This window comes from Molossus molossus, unplaced genomic scaffold (assembly GCF_014108415.1).
Source record: "Molossus molossus isolate mMolMol1 unplaced genomic scaffold, mMolMol1.p scaffold_m16_p_8, whole genome shotgun sequence".
NCBI classification, from domain to species: Eukaryota; Metazoa; Chordata; class Mammalia; order Chiroptera; family Molossidae; genus Molossus; species Molossus molossus.
This window is the reverse complement of record NW_023425402.1, coordinates 27,296,257-27,312,492: the sequence shown is the minus strand read 5'-3', so window position 1 is coordinate 27,312,492 and position 16,236 is coordinate 27,296,257. Positions and strand designations below refer to the sequence as shown.

At 40.4% G+C, this 16,236-nt stretch overlaps 1 protein-coding gene across 1 annotated transcript in view; it reads right to left on the bottom strand.

Annotated features, from left to right (window-relative positions):
* Positions 1-16,236, bottom strand: part of PRIM2 (DNA primase subunit 2) — a 278,782-nt gene that overhangs the window by 206,624 nt on the left and 55,922 nt on the right. The window lies entirely within an intron of this gene.

Below are 16,236 nucleotides of genomic sequence, written 5' to 3'. Positions count from 1 at the left end.
ACAACTAGAAATATGGTGAAGAGTTAAGAGGGGTCAAAAGACAAAAATGCATTTCCGAAGACTATATTAGACTTATATTGAGTGAAGAGAATTTAGTTTTATTTTATAAAGAGGATGGGTAGTCTAAGTACTGTTTATTCAAAGATACTACAATCCAAAGGAAACAGACTCACTATCTCAAAGACATATGTGTCTACACTCCCATGTTCATTAACCAAGATATGGAAACAACCTAAAGGTCCATTGACAAGTAAATGGATATATGTATATGTATATGTATATGTATATGTATATGTATATGTATATGTATACACACACAGAGAAATATTTTTCAGCCTTTATTGAAAAGAGGTGAACCTTGTCATTTGCAACAACATGGATAAATCTTGAGGGTATTAAGCTAAGTGAAATAAGCTAGATACAATAAAACAAATATTGCATAATCTCACATATGAAATCCTTTAAAAAATTTTTTTAATTTAAAAAGAGCCAAATTCAGCCCGGCCAGTGTGGCTCAGTGGTTGTGCATCAACCCATGTGCCAGGAGGTCAATGGTTTGATTCCTGGTCAGGGCACATGCCCTGGTTATGGGCCTCCCAGTCAGGGGGCATGCTGGAGGCGACCAGTCGATGTTCTCTCTCATCGATGTTTCTATCTCTCTCTCTCACTCTCTCTCCCCCCTATTCCTTCCTCTCTCTAAAAGCAATAAAGAAAAATTTTAAATAAATAAAATAAAAAGAGCCAAATTCATAGTAACAAAGAGTGGAATGGTGGTTACCAGAGACTGAGAGGTTGGGGAAAAAAGAAGGTAAAATGGTGGTTGCCAAGGGCTGGGGAGGGAAACACGGGGAGTTATTTTGTAATAGTACAGAGTTTCAGTGTTACAAAATGAAGACAGTTCTGGAGGTGGATGGTGGTGATGGCTGCATGACAATAAGACTGTACTTAACCACTACACTGGACACTTAAATATGATTAAGACAATAAAATTCATGTTATGTGTTTTATCACAATAATAAAATTGGGGGGAAATATGGAGGAAAGAAGCTAAGACACTGAGTTGAAAGATGATGGGGTATGTGAGTGACAAGAAGATGAGTATATGAAATATAAGACATGGAGTGGGTAGGTTGTAGGATGAGTCGAAAAAGCGGGAACGAGGATACAAAGAGTTTAACTGAGATGGAGAGTTTGAACAGTAAGAATGTCTACTGAAGTGTCTGCATCCAAGATTAAGTTGATATAAAAGTACATCATATTTTATCACAAAACAGCAAAGACACTACAAAGCCCTATTCTAAAACAACAATGAATAAAGGAATCTCAGTCAAAGGAGCAACTTAACAAGACAGAATCATGAGGAAAGGAACTTATTTTTAAAAGCGAGGATATACTTATTGAATAACTTATACAGATAAGGCTACCTTGTCACCTGCCGGGCACCCAGGCCCAACAGAGTACATGACAATAATAACTTTGCATTTGTTCCACAGTTTCCATTGTCTGCGGATTTTTCCTTTACACAGGTGTGCAAACTCAGAGGGCTCTAAGTCATAATATACAAGTGTTTTCCCACCCTCCCTTGCTACCTTCTACAGCCGTACTTGGTAACTTGGGACAAGAGCAGGAAGCATCGGAGACAATCCATTCCCAGGAGAATTTGGACAGTGACTACCCTCACTCCATCACTCAGGAGAGTAATCAATCTGAATGTAGTGATCCAAGTGATCAAGATAACGTCAATCTGATCATTACAAAAAATGGCTTAAAAAAAAAAAAAAAGATTGGCTAATAATTTATTACTGAGCCCCTAATGCATACAAGTCTCATATGGATTCAACACATTCTTGATTTTAGTTTTTCTCTCTCAACCCAGTTTATCTCAAAAATAAATTACAAGCTCTTTTTTCCCCAAAGCCTCTCCTTTCTTTACAACTTGCTAAAGATCACCAGCCCATTTAGCTGAAGATAAAGTTATGTTCCATGAACTCATCAGCAATATTGTCACCTCCTCGTACTGCCATCCACTGTGGAATGGCTCATGCCCACCAGGTACACATTAAGAAAGTCCCCTTCCAATCCATCTGCATGTAAGTGCATTTCATCTCACCTAAATTCAGGACAGCTCATCAATCTCGTGGCAAACACGCAAGCTGGCTCCTCAATCACCTAATCCCTTGCCTGCCTCTACTGCAAGTGGCTGAGGAAATAAAAGGTTTGCTCTCCCAAAGAGAGAAGGCGACAAGACACAGGCTCCAGCCAAAGAAAGAGTAATACACAGCGTTTTGCTAGGAAAGAGCAATGAGGGATAACAACTCGGAGAGCATTTGCTCCCCTGATGGAGAGGGGCGGAGGCGGCTGATCTTGCTGAAGACATGATAACTGATGCTAAGCAGCGGCCTCCTGCGACCCAGAGGCATAATCAGGAGGGAAGGTACAAGAGGACTTAAGGGATATGCCCTGACATTGCTGAGCCACTGCAGTATGGTGACCAAACCCCTATCTCAGGCTGGTCAGGAAAATAACCTCTACTTTGTTCAATATCTTAAACTACTCATTTAAGGTGTTTTTAACTGTTAAAATCCCCAATTCTACCATGGCTCTGGAGTAAGGGGTTAACCCATTTATGCTCATCAACACTGATAAAAAAAAAAAAAGAAAAAGGAGCCCGGCCTGCATGGCTCAGGGGATTGAGCATCATCCCATAGACTGAGAGATGGTGGTTTGATTCCTGATCAGGGCACCTGCCTGGGTTGCGGGCTCGATCCCCAATGGGGGACGTGCAGGAGGCAGCCAATCGAAGTTTCTCCCTCACATCAATGTTTCTATCTCTCTCTCTCTCCCTTCCTCTCTCTCCAAAAATATCAATAAAAACATATTTTTTAAAAAATGGAAAAAGGAATCACATTTGTACCACTTCCCATAATGAGGCAGACATCAGTAAAGATCACAAGCAGAGAAACCATGGATTCCATACATAGGCCTAAAATTCTGGCTCAGCAACTAGTACCGTGATCTGAGATAAGCTACTTAACCTTTCAAAGCCTGTTTCCTCATCTGCAAAAATCATACGACTAACCACCTCATAAAGTTACAGACGGGATTAAATTGGCAATGCATATATAAATTTAATAGTGGCTGGCTCACCGTAAGTGCTTCATAAAAATCTAGAAACTTGCCCCCATCACCACGACCACGACCACCATCACCCACCAGGCCAATTCTTTGGCTAAAATTGGTCAAATTCAGAGCTTCTTGACCTAAGAACAATAATTCGGCGTCACAATTGAAGGGGAAATACACAGTTTCAAACTTTTAGAGAGAGAGAGAGAGAGAGAGAGAGAGAGAGAGAGTGTGTGTGTGTGTGTGTGTGTGTGTACACATGCTGCCTCAGGCCTAACCCACAGTATACAATTGATATATATTTACTGAAGGAAAAATTTCTTTGCCAGTGTTAAGAACTGCGAGTAGAAACATACAAAACATTGCAGCCTTCAAGGTTAAAAAATAACTTCTATGACTTTCAGAATGTCATTTTTATTTTCAGCCATCCTCAAGAAGCAGAGATGATTTTCTTCTTAATATTTTAAACAAAACCCAAAAGTAGTCCGAAGGATTAATGAAAAGGTACTTAACAAGGATTTAAGCTCCTTGGGAAAGACTGTAAATGCAAATTGTTATTCTCTCTCTTTGGGATTATAGCTGCCCTGCCAAAATTCATTATTTCAGCTTTTATAGTCCATGTGATCACTGGAATTCTTGATGGCCCGGTTATGGAAGACATCGTTCTGGTTACCCGTCTTGCTTGCTATTCTGTTTTCAAATTTATGAGAAAGAGCTCAGTCTTCTCTATCTTCTTCCAGTTTCAGTTCTCCATTTTCTAGGTCATTACCCAATTCTCACCTCAATTTACTAAGCTCATTGACACTGCGCACCTAACTGTTTTGCAACTCAACAAATATAATTTGTACACGGACAAAATTACAGTTTCGCGAAGGACAACCATAATATTTTTAAAACCAGAGCTGAAGTGCTTTCCATATTACTAAAGGCTCATTACTCTATGATGGGTTTCTGATTAAAAATGCAGCCATGAAAACACAAACTCACCTACTGTCATGTTTTTTAATGTGCCCAGAAAGAATAAAATTGTAAAAAAATAAAAAGAATCTTATACAGATAGCAAGAGCCTCATAAAACACTTTTCTAACCTTAGTGCCTTTCTTAAATTTTAGGGGAAATCCAAATAGTTCACTTAGTTTTTCTCAATTCTGTCGTTCCTTGATTATTTCTAAGATCAACTGTCATTTCTATCAACTCTGGGGCAATTTTCTTTTGTTATTTTTCTTTTTGTTTTGAACTGACACAGCACTCTCCTAGAACATTTCAGACACCATTTTCTGCACCACTCCAATTTCAGTTTCTATGCTGCCCACTTGAGTTCACAGGGTTCTCTGCGTCACTTGATAAAGACACGGCAGCCTTACTTAACAAGAGTTTTGTTTCTGAGACACAAGATTTCACAATGCATGTAAATCAGAAGATGGATTCTGCACTCCCTGACAAGTTCCTCAAATACGTATGTGCAATTAAATAGACAAACAGTGAAATTGGAGGCACAGAACTAGGAACTGGTAGGACAGTACTCACCTGCCTGAATGGAGCAGGCAGGAAGAGAAGTATCAGGGCTTGTTATCATCCGAGGGAATGGACGAGGAAAACACGGAGAGGGAACTCACAAACGAAGAAAGATCACAGCGGGCCCGTTCCCCATCCCTTGCCTCCACCCCACTAAGAGACAAGGTCAGGGAATTCTGCACACGGAAGACAGAGCCATGCAGACCCAGCTCGGAGCTGGCATCTTTGAAGCTCTCTCCAGGATCCCAACTCAGTCCACAGTCTCCTTTCTATGCTCTGCTATCTCTGAACCCAGGACACACGACTTGTTCAGTGACCACACTGTGTGATGGCCATGGTCATCTCCCCATGTTTGCTGCCCCTCACACATTCTGAGCACCCCGAAAGCTTAATCATACACGTGTGCCCCAGTCTTTTGCCTGGCACGTAGTGAACACACAAAAAGTTGCTGAATTGAACTTGAATAAACATCTTTTTCCAAATGACAATCAGTTACAAAGGAGAGCTAACAGGATTATAACCAAACACTTCTGTTTAATATTCTTTCCCTGGCACGTAAGTTTTAGATGTTGTAGGTAAAAGAGCAAACATGGGTGACTTCATCTTGGATGTGACCAATCCTATGAGACAAAGTTGGTTTACTTCATACAATATTTTATTTTGGTTTAAATTCCTGTGTCGTGTTTCTGCGTGTGTGTGTATGTGTGTGTCTGTGTCTCGTTCTCCCTTTTTTTCTCATTAATGATGATGATGAATCAGAAAACTTTAGGAAAACAAACTCAAAGATGAATACATAATCACTACTTTTCAATGTCTGGTCACTGTTAAAAATTACATTCTCAACACTTAATCAATCCTATAACATTTTCCATATTCTTAGATTCCCCCTGTGCAAAACTTTTAAATTGGAAAACTAACAGGTGATGCATCTTTCTTTGTAGTGACTGAATAAATTTTTGCTCTATGAGAGTAGAACTGTCAAAGAACTGAATTTACAAGTACCAAAAAAGAAACCAAAAAACTTTTCAGTATTCAGATGTTCCCTAGCAACTGAATCTGCTGACATTTTCTCATTACAAGTAAGTAATAGGAATAAAAACTTGTGTTTCAGTGCACTCTGGTGTCAATAAAAGTAGTGCAGCTCAGCCCTGGCCAGTTGGTTCAGCAGTTAGAGCGTCGGCCTGTGGTCCAGAGAGACCCGGGTTCGGTTCCCGCTGAGGGCACGTACCTCGGTTGCAGTTTGTCCCCAGCCCTGGCTGGTCATGCAGTTGGCAACCACTCGATGTGTCCCTTTCACATCGATGTTTCTCTCTCTCTTTTCCTCTCTCCCCCTCCCACTCTATCTGAACAAAAAATGGGAAAATGTCCTCAGGTGAGGATAGAAAATAAAAAAAGTAGTGCACCTCAGTGAAAAAAACTATAAATAATGTGTAAAACTACTAACTATTTTCTGGCCAATTTAGACTGTGGTTTTAAACAGGTAATTATAATTCTTAAATATGATAAATGATCTGAGAAAAGGGTATGTTTCTATTGGAGTGTGGGTGAATCTTATTTTTTTCTGTGAATGGGGCAGGGGGTGTGCAGGGGACACAAAAGTGACCATAAAAATAGTAACCTAAGAATTACTCTGGAAAGTTAGTTCAACAATGAAGAATGAAGCTGCTATTTTCAAAGTAGTTAGAGTTTAAACCTGCTTCATACTGCATGGCAAGTTTCTACACAAAGTATCGAACTCACATCTTACATACCCCAGAGAAAAACTGTCAAAGAGTAGTAATTTGAACTACTAAAGCCAACTGCAGTCATTCCTCAGAAATATTTTGACATCGTAAACATTTGCAATTGGGATTCCCACACATCAGTCGATGTTCTCTCTCAACGATGTTTCTCTCTCTCTTTCTCTCTCACTTCCTCTCTCTCTAAAATCAATAAAGGGAAAAAAAGTTCGGCTGGTGTGGCTCAGCGGTTGAGCATCGACCAAGAGGTCGCCGGTTCGACCAGGGTCAGGGCACATGCCCAGGTTGTGGGCCTGATCCTCAGTGCGGGGTGTGCAAGAGGCGGCCAGTCAATGTTCTCTCTCATCGATGTTTCTCTCTCTCTCTCTCTCAAAAATCAATAAAGGAAAAAAAATTTTTAAAAAGAGATTCACACGCCTTGTCCGCACGTGCTCCTTCACAGCAGTGCGCTGTGTTCTCCACAAATACAGAGAATACGAACAAGCTGCTCCCACAGGGGGTGCCTCGGATGCTGGGCGCCTACTCTTCTCAAGGCACTGTGCTGGGCCTCAGAAACCAGGAGGCTGGACATGGCACAATCCCCACCCTGGAGAGCCCTCCATCTAAAACAGGCGATGAAAACACCACCATGGGGAGGATAAATCAGAGAAAGCAATAGAGGGGCAGGAGGTATTGGGGCCTGAGGTACCAAACTACTGCAGCAAAAAGGGCACTGAACTTAAGGAGTGATGCAAAGCCCAGGCCCTTCGCTAAGCAGCTGCTTGACTTTTGGTAAGCCACGCAACCTCTCTGCGCTACCCTTCCAAGGGCAAATGAAGAGGCCTAACTGGTAAGTTGCATTGAGAGCCCCTTATAAAAGAAAGCGAATAAACATGACCATACATAGTAGGACAAGCAAGCCTGTCCACTGACATTACTAAACTAGGGTTTGCAGTCCAGCTGCCAAAAAAGAGGGTACAACACACCAATGCTTAACACAGCTCTAAAATCCTTCCCTGCTCTAAAAATTCTCTAACATTTGCTGGCAACGAGAAAGCAAAGAACCTGAAATAAGTGACTCATTAAAATTCTCGCCACCAATAACTTCCATAAACACGAAGTGCAGAAATGCACTAAGCACTGTAGAAATAGAAGGAAAAAATCAAAACGCCTTAAAATATTCTTCACATAAACTCGCCCCTTCAAATGAACACCTAAATATATATATAGCACTATAGAATTTCATATACATTATTGATTTTTTCAATGAATGAAACTTGTTCTATCAAAAACCTAGACTATTTCACTAAAACAAGAAAATCACTTATTCAATCCTATTCTGTGACTGGTGCCAAAAGCCTCCTTGTTTTAAAATAAAATGCATATGGAGAAAGATGCCAAGACTCACTTATAATAACCTGTTTGTTTGTGGTATCCATCTCATTGCGTCCACAGGACCCCCACATCCAACCTTGAAATATTCAGTTTGGTATTTGGTCCTCTCCTCTTTTTATTCTTTACTCCTATGAAATTTCATCTACTGGCTTGGCTTCAAATGTCACAACCATGTGGGTAACTCCCAAATCTGTCTCTCAATCTCTAAGCACCCTTCTGAGTTTCAACCCAAATTTACCAGGCTGGCCTATCAATCCAATAAATTCCACAGGCCAATATGGAAATCATTTTCTCTCCCAAATAGCTCTGTCTCACATCCCTATCGCTAAACACATCTCTGGCAGCCCAGGCTCGCCAGCACCTAACCACTGAGCTCTCCTGTTCTCTGCAAACTGTTCATCTCCCTATTGCCAAATCATTTCAAGCCAATGTCAACTCTCTCTCTCTAAATTCCCTGAACTCAGGTGATACAGCTCTCAGGATACACCCACTTTCTACCTGTCACTGAGTCCTTCATGTACATCTTAGCTCTCCCTACTAGACAAGAGGGTTCTTGAGGGTCAGAGTCCTGTGTCATAAACTCCCCATTCCCCATAGGCATTATGCAGTAAACCTGACATATATTTTAAAAATATTTGTTGAATGGACAACAAACTGTAAACTTCACGTTATAAAGGGCTCAACCAACCAATACCCCACAAACAGCAATGATCAAGTTCAGCTCAGTGTCTTCAGTCAACAATCGTGTCTTCAAGTAGAAACAGCATGTTTACTTTCCCCAAAAAATGAATGATGCCTTTCTGTTAGGTTCATGTTTTCAACTGCAATGCTTTGTTTCCTACAGCTCGGTACCATGGGAAAATAAACAAGGTGGAAAATAAAATAAAAGTTTAAAAACTTAAAATAAGCCCAAACATAATGAGCAAGGTGGAGCCCGACAGCCAAGGTGGGGGCGCAGGTGTGGTGTCCACGGCTTGCGTCTGATCGAGGGGCTGCCTACTTCATCACAACCACTTCGAAATACTAGCGTTAAACAACCAGGAAGCAATTTTAGAAAAGGTGGATTAGTCCGTCTAAAACCCAAGGAAACCAACTATTCAGACACAAATAAGACATAAAATTCCTATATGATTCCAAAGTAAGTAACCATTAAAAAAAAAGAAGTAGCCCTGGCCGGTTTGGCTCAGCGGTTAGAGCGTCGGCCTGCGGTCCGGAGAGACCCGGGTTCGGTTCCCGCTAGGGCGCGTACCTCGGTTGCAGTTTGTCCCCGGCCCTGGTCGGTTGTGCAGGTGGCAGCCACTCGATGTGTTCCTTCACGTCGATGTTTCTCTCTCTCTCTCTGTTCCTCTCTCTCCCTCCCACTCTACCTGAACAAAAAATGGAAGAATGTCCTTGGGTGAGGATAAAAAAAAAAAAAAAAAAAAAAAAAGAAGTATATTTAACCACAGCTTCAGGAATTAAACTAAACACTGCTTTTAAAAAGAGGATAATAGATTGAAAAGGATGAGGATTCCAAGCTATTTCTAAATAAAATTACTTGATCAAGTGCCTACAAAGAACATTTTTCCGGAGCAACGAACACTTGGTGAGTCATAGATTCAACTAGGATTCCAAAAAAGTGAAAAAGAAAATCCTTTTTTTTAAAAAAAAAAGATCTTTACTTTTCTTTGCGACTCCACGAGCTGCTTACTAGCCTGTAAATTATTTCCTTGGGGACTTCTCAAAGTACTTCCTTCTACGTCCAAATTAAAATGTATAAATACATTTTCTGAAAGTCTGGTGTTTAACGTGTTACCAGAGCCTTTAGAGAATGAGTCTCACAAACACAAAGTGAAAGCAGTCACACTACGTGAGGAAAAAAAAGAGCATCTGCCTTAAAGAAACGCAGCTACAATTTAAGAAACTATCCGTTTTTTAAAAACAAAGCTGTTCCACTGCTTAATGACAGAATGAGGCGAGGGAAAGCTTCAGCGCCGCTGTGGGCCCTCCTCCCTCCTCCAGGGATACACCACACACTTCCCGGGGGACCGCCCAGTCTCCTGGGTCCACATTCTCCAGCCCAGAAATCCGAACTTCTGAATCGAACTTCGTACTTGCTATCTCCAGTGGATGACTAATAAGCACCTCCCACTTAACAAGGTCGAAAGAGAACTCTTGACTTCATTTTATGTATTCCGCTCTGTCTTCAGCTTCTTAGTAAAAGGCACCACCTCCAATCGGTTCTTCAGGGCACAATCTAGGGGGTGTAATACAGTGTTCTGGAAAACAAGCCAGACTGCAGGGATTCAAATCCTGCCTCTGCTGCTCACTCCCTGTGCAAAGATACTAAAAGCCTCAAAGAGTAACAATGGTACCCACCAGACAGGGTTACTGTGGAGATTAAATGTGTTAATTCATGTAAAACATTTAGAACAGCACCTGGCAAATAATAAATTTTCATTGCATGTAAGCTACCTGTATTATTATCGTCCTGATTCCTCTTTTTCCCTACAGCCAATCTGTCAATGTCAACGATACTTCAAAAACATAACAGAAATCCACTGACTTCTCTCACTTGTTACCTTCAAAACCACCCTATTTCAAGCCACCACCTAGATGAAGGTGATAAACGCCCCAAGTAGTAGTCTCGCATCCATTCCTTCTACACCCTCCACAGTGGTTTCCAAGCCGCAGCTGCAGTCATCTATCTAAAATATAAATCAGATCTTATCACTCCCTTATCCAAAACCATGTAATGATTTTCAACGACATTAGGTTAAAAATCAAACTCTTTGCCCTAGTTTATTCAAAGTCCTTCCTACATCTACCACTGTAGTCTCACGGTGCCCGCTCTCCGCTGGCTCACTACACTTCAGCTACACTGGCCTTTATAATTCTGCAAAATGCCCAGATTCCCTCCTCCGGGCCTTTGCAAGAGAGACTTTCCCTGCCTGGAAGGCGCTTTCCTCCGTGTGTGTCCAGCTGCCTCCTCACATCAGTACAATATTGTTGTTGTTTATTTCTTTAGTAATTGTCTATTTCCCACTAGAATATAAACTTTATAAAAAAGAGAAATTTCATCTATCTTGTTAAATATTGTGTCCCTAGTACCCAAAACAATACGTGAGTGAACAAATAAAAAAGTTATTGAAAAAATAACTTAGGTTGAAAAAATAAACCATTAACTGAAAGAACTGGCCAAAGCCTCTAAACTGTGATGTGAAGGAAGGAAATCTCTCTGCCTCATTCTTTTCCATAACTGGGTATCAATTTATTGTATCTCAGCTCCAAGTTCACCCTTGTTGCCTGCTCCATAACTGGATGTTAATATAATTTACCTTCCAATATTTTCTCAGAGTCTGAAAATCTAAACTGCCTGATAATACAACGCCTGACAACACCCCATCAAAAGATCCTAAGAATCAGGGCCCTGCCGGGTGGTTCAGTTGGCTGCAGCATTGTCGTGAACACCAAAAAAGTTTGCAGGTTTGATTCCCAGTCAGGACGCCTACCTAGGTTGTGGGTTTGATCCCCAGTCAGGGTGCGTATGGGAAGCAACCAATCAAAGTTTCTTTCTCACATTGATGTTTCTCTTTCTCTCTCTCTTTCTTCCCCTCCCTCTATTCCTCCCTCTCTAAAAACCAATAAGAATATATCCTTGGGTGAGGATTAAAAAAAAAAAAAAAAAAAGATCCTAAGAATTACAATTAGGAAACCTGATATTCAGTTATGGTTCTGGCAATAACCTTGGATAAATTACTTAGCTTCTCGAGCTGTATCTTCCTGATCTGAATAATGCAGATTGTAATCCCTGTCTATCTCAGAGGCTGTGTAAGGATCGGGTGCATAAATAGTACACTTCCACAGACAAGTAGAGTTGTTATTATTATTCTTCAGTAACTATCCATTCAACAAAATTTTACTGAGCTCTGCCCCAGATGCTACACTCAATTGAAAATTTTAATTAAGACAGAGCGCTTACTCTCAAAAAGCTTATATTTTAGCTGAGCAGAGAAGCACACAATTGGAATAATGTCACCAAAATTTGGTGGTGGGAGCACAGAGGAGACGCATGACTCAGTCTTGGGGCTCAGAGAAGGCTTCCTGGAGGAAGTGGGGCCACAGCTGAGTCTCAAAAGATCAGGAGGGTGAGAAATGAGTTCCTATCAAATGAGAAGGTAACATCCATCTTTTAGGAGCCCTAGAGCATGTTCAAAAGCCAGACTGGTTACATTATCATAAAAATCCTTGATCACAGGTTAAAAACAAGCTTTCAGATACGATCTGGTATAAAACGCTTCTATCAGCTTAGACTTCTCCCAGCCCCATTTATTTCACCCTCTACCACTAATTAAAATACTTTTATTTTCATCTTCAGGGAAGTTTTTCTCATCCTACAAGAATATTTCCATACATAAGGCTGAAATTTTTCAGTTAACATACTCCAAGGCCAAATTATTTCTTCATGAGAAAGGACAGCAATAGAGACCACAGCAATAGCTTTAGATTTTTCCTTTGCCACAGCCCAAAAGGAAAGCCCCTCCCTTCCTTCCGGCTCCCTCCCACAGCTGTCAGGACAGGTTCCCAGGCAATACACTTTATCCGCTCTCCTGATGATCAGGCAAAGGGTTCTCTGGACAGCCTCTCCACCAGACTTGGCTCTGATCCACCCGTGAGAAAGCCCACTGCCTGAAGCAGCAAGTCACTGTCCCTCTTCTATTAAATCCAAAGACCCTGAGGCCAGAGCTCTCCACCAGCCCCCACAATCAGGACAAACTCAGTAAGTTTGAATCCACTAAAACAGAAGGTGGACTACACTACACAATTCCAACCCTCGGCACAGAACCAACAGAAATGGGGTTGCCAAAGATGTCCTAGAATGTTCAGAGCAGAAGTATTAGTAACAAGCAAAAGAAAGAAAATAGAACCCAAGCGCATGTCAACAACAGAACAGGTAAAATACACTGTTAAATGAAGTCAATCAGAACTGGGATGAATCAAAATCATGTGTCTCCTGATAGGGTGCAATGAGAAGAACATACCCTCACTTCTATGACATTCTGCTCAAGATGTATAACTTGCATTTAAACGTGCAAAAACATCAAACAAGCCCAAATTGAGAGCTATTCTATCAAGTAACTCAGCCTAGAATCTTCAAAAGTAACAAAGTCATGAAAGTCAAGAAAAAAACTAAGAACCTGTTCCAGATTGAAGGAGACTAAAAAGACAGTAACTAAATAACACATTTGATTTAGGACAAATCCAGGACATGACTGAGACAACTGGTGAAATGTGACAGACGTCTGAGGATCAGATCATAGTCCTGTACTGAAGTTTCTTTTGACAGCTGAATTGTGGTTATGGGGGAGGACATCTGTTTCCAAGCATTGCACACTAAAGTATTGGGAATGAGGAGATATACAGTAGGGAACTAATTCTCAAATGATTTAGGGGAAAAGTTATTGTTTTTTACTTGCAACGTTTCTGTAAGTTTGTGATTATTTCAATATTCTAAAACCCTATTTTAAAATTTCTTACAGTATGTTGGAAGGGGGTAAAATGAGCAGGAGAGAGGTGCAAAGCTTAAATGTAATTTGCTGGAAAAAATATATGTATTACTAACTTAGGAACTCATAGTTTTGTCTTTAATCTCAGGATATCTAGATCCCCCATCTTCTGCCCAAAAAATAAAGAGAGACAATTGCAGAAATCTGCCACATATCTTCTTTGTACATGACATTGTTAGGAACATAAGCTGAACAGCAAATATATATGTACCCATTTTTATAAGCAAGGAAAACTTTTTTTAAGAAGTCCCCGAACAACTTCTCATATTTTCAGCCAAAATTACACTGTATCGCATAGACCAATAATTGGGAAAGGAGGAAGAAATCACTATGATCAGCCCAAGAATGATACCAACACTCCAGAAGCTTTCTGAAAGACATGGTGATATTATTTTTGGTTGCCATGGGGACTGGAGGCCACTATTGGCATTTAGTGGATGAGAGCTAAGGATACTCAATATCCTGAAAGGTATATGGCTGTTTCACATAAAGAAGTGCTGTCCATTTGTCAACAGACAAAAAGAATGAAAAACATTCAAAATAAAATAAGGAGAATAACCAACTGATAGGCAAATATGTGTCTGTTACAGAGACTGACAGTATGAAAGATACTATCTTTTTCTTTTTTTTTTTAATCCTCACCTGAGGACATTTTTGCATTTATCTTCAGACAGAGTGGGAAGGAGAGACGGGGGGAAAAGAGAGAAAGAAACATCGATGTGAGAGAGACACATCGAGTGGTTGCCACCCACACAACCCCAACCGAGGCCGGGGACAAACTGCAACCGAGGTACGTGCTCTTAGTGGGAACCGAACCCGGGACTCTCAGGTCCACGGGCTGACGCTCTAACCGCTGAGCAAAACCGGCCAGGGCTGAAAGGTACTATCTTTATCTGTAAACAGATTATAGTCCTGGGTAAATTAAAGACAAAGAAACTATTGAAAAACATCATCACTACTCAGGATTAAAAAACAAAACAAAACAAGGAAATATAGGATTAGGGAAGGAGAAAGAATATCGACAGTTATCAAACACCTACAGTGCTAGGTATTTTCATAAATTGCCTTATTTAATAAAACCAGAGTTAACATTTTAGTCTTCCCAAATGCTGATATATGCTGATTTATGCATATTAGTTAACCCAGGAGAGCCAGTAATAAAAATTATTTACACCAGAAAATATTAGTTTTTAACTCAAAAGGAAAGGTTGGTCAATGCTTGTACTATAATCAGTACAACTTAAAAAAAAAAAAAGTATCACATAACTTTGAAGTTCTCTTCTGCATTAAGTACCAGACAGTATAAAAAGAACTAGACTCCGATTAAAAGGTAACGCTGCAAATGTGTATATTTTTAAGATGTTACACTAAAGTATAACATTTCCAACAAGTCTCTTAAAAAGCACTGACTGTGTTATTTATTTAATGTAGGTTAGCAAAAATTTCACCCAGCAGTAGGCTGTTTATTGCAGCACTATCATATCATTGTTTGTAGTACTTATTATAAGGCTTTCTTCCACAATGCCCTCCACTGACACAAACTACCAATTTAGAATAAAAATCGAAGGGTTACAGCCACCAAAGGCCACTCTGATGTGAAGGGCCTCAGATGAAATCCATCTCCAAGCAGAGACAAACTTTGAAAAACCCACAGAGGACACTCAAAATTAATCAGTTCTCTATTAGTATTACTAAGAAAAAGGAAAAATAAGAAAACTATGGGTAGAAACAAATAAAAACCTAGCAGTTCTAGAATTAGCAGTACATCATAACCAATTTGAATATCATTATGAAAATTAATTTATTTCTTAAGAAGTAAAGAACAAAGGGTATACAGTCACACTGCAGTTCTTGAACATCTCCCATCTTGAAAAATTCGGTTCTTGACCACAGAAAAAAAATATCTGGGTTGTCAAACAAAACTTCAGCTCTTGACCAGACAACCCTTCCATGCTGATACCTCAATATGACAAAAAGTGTCTCCCCGGCCACAAACAAAGGAAAGAATACGCAAGTATGAGTCAGTTTACCGCTGAACCTCCTGTAGTTATCATCTCAGGAAATTGTGCTGGGAATATTTTAGGGTTTGGGGGTATTTTTTTTTGCCGGCGAGATGGATGACTAGCCCAATTTTCAAACATAAAGAGGCCATTAAGAGTGCTGATGTTGCTAAGGCTGTGAAAATGCTCACAAAACGCCCTGGCCAGTTTGGCTCAGCGGTTAGAGCATCGGCCTGCGGTCCGGAGAGACCCGGGTTCGGTTCCCGCTAAGGGCACGTACTTCGGTTGCAGTTTGTCCCCGGCCCTGGTTGGTCGTGCGGGTGGCAGCCACTCGATGTGTCCCTTCACGTCGATGTTTCTCTCTCTCTCCTTCCTCTCTCTCCCTCCCACTCTATCTGTACAAAAAATGGAAATATATCCTCGGGTGAGGATTTAAAAAAAAAAAAAGAAAATGCTCACAAAACAATGATCACGGCCAACCGAAGAGGTAGGAAAACGGTTGTTGGTTTGGATAAACGAAAAGCAGTTAGCCGGTGACAGCATTTCTGAGGCAGTGACGTGTGGAAAGGCAAAGATGCCACCCGCTGACCTCCTGAAAGACACCCCTGGAACGAGTGCTGACAGGGACTCGGTTAAGGTTTGTAGGGGGTGGCTGGATAAATGTAAGAAGGAAATGTTTGTTTACAGATTCAACAGTGCATTATACATGTACTGTATATAAGGTTTAAACAGGGAATCATTTGGGGGTCTGGAGCAGATTCGTTCAATTTACATTATTTTAATGGGAAAATATGATTTTATTTTTTTTTAATAAATTGCTTCCTAACAGCCTTCTGGAATGAATTAAATTCAAGAACTGAGGTTCCACTGCATAAGTGAAAATGTGAATATGTGGAAATAAAGTGAATATGGAAATATGGTAATAAAGAGAAATACTTA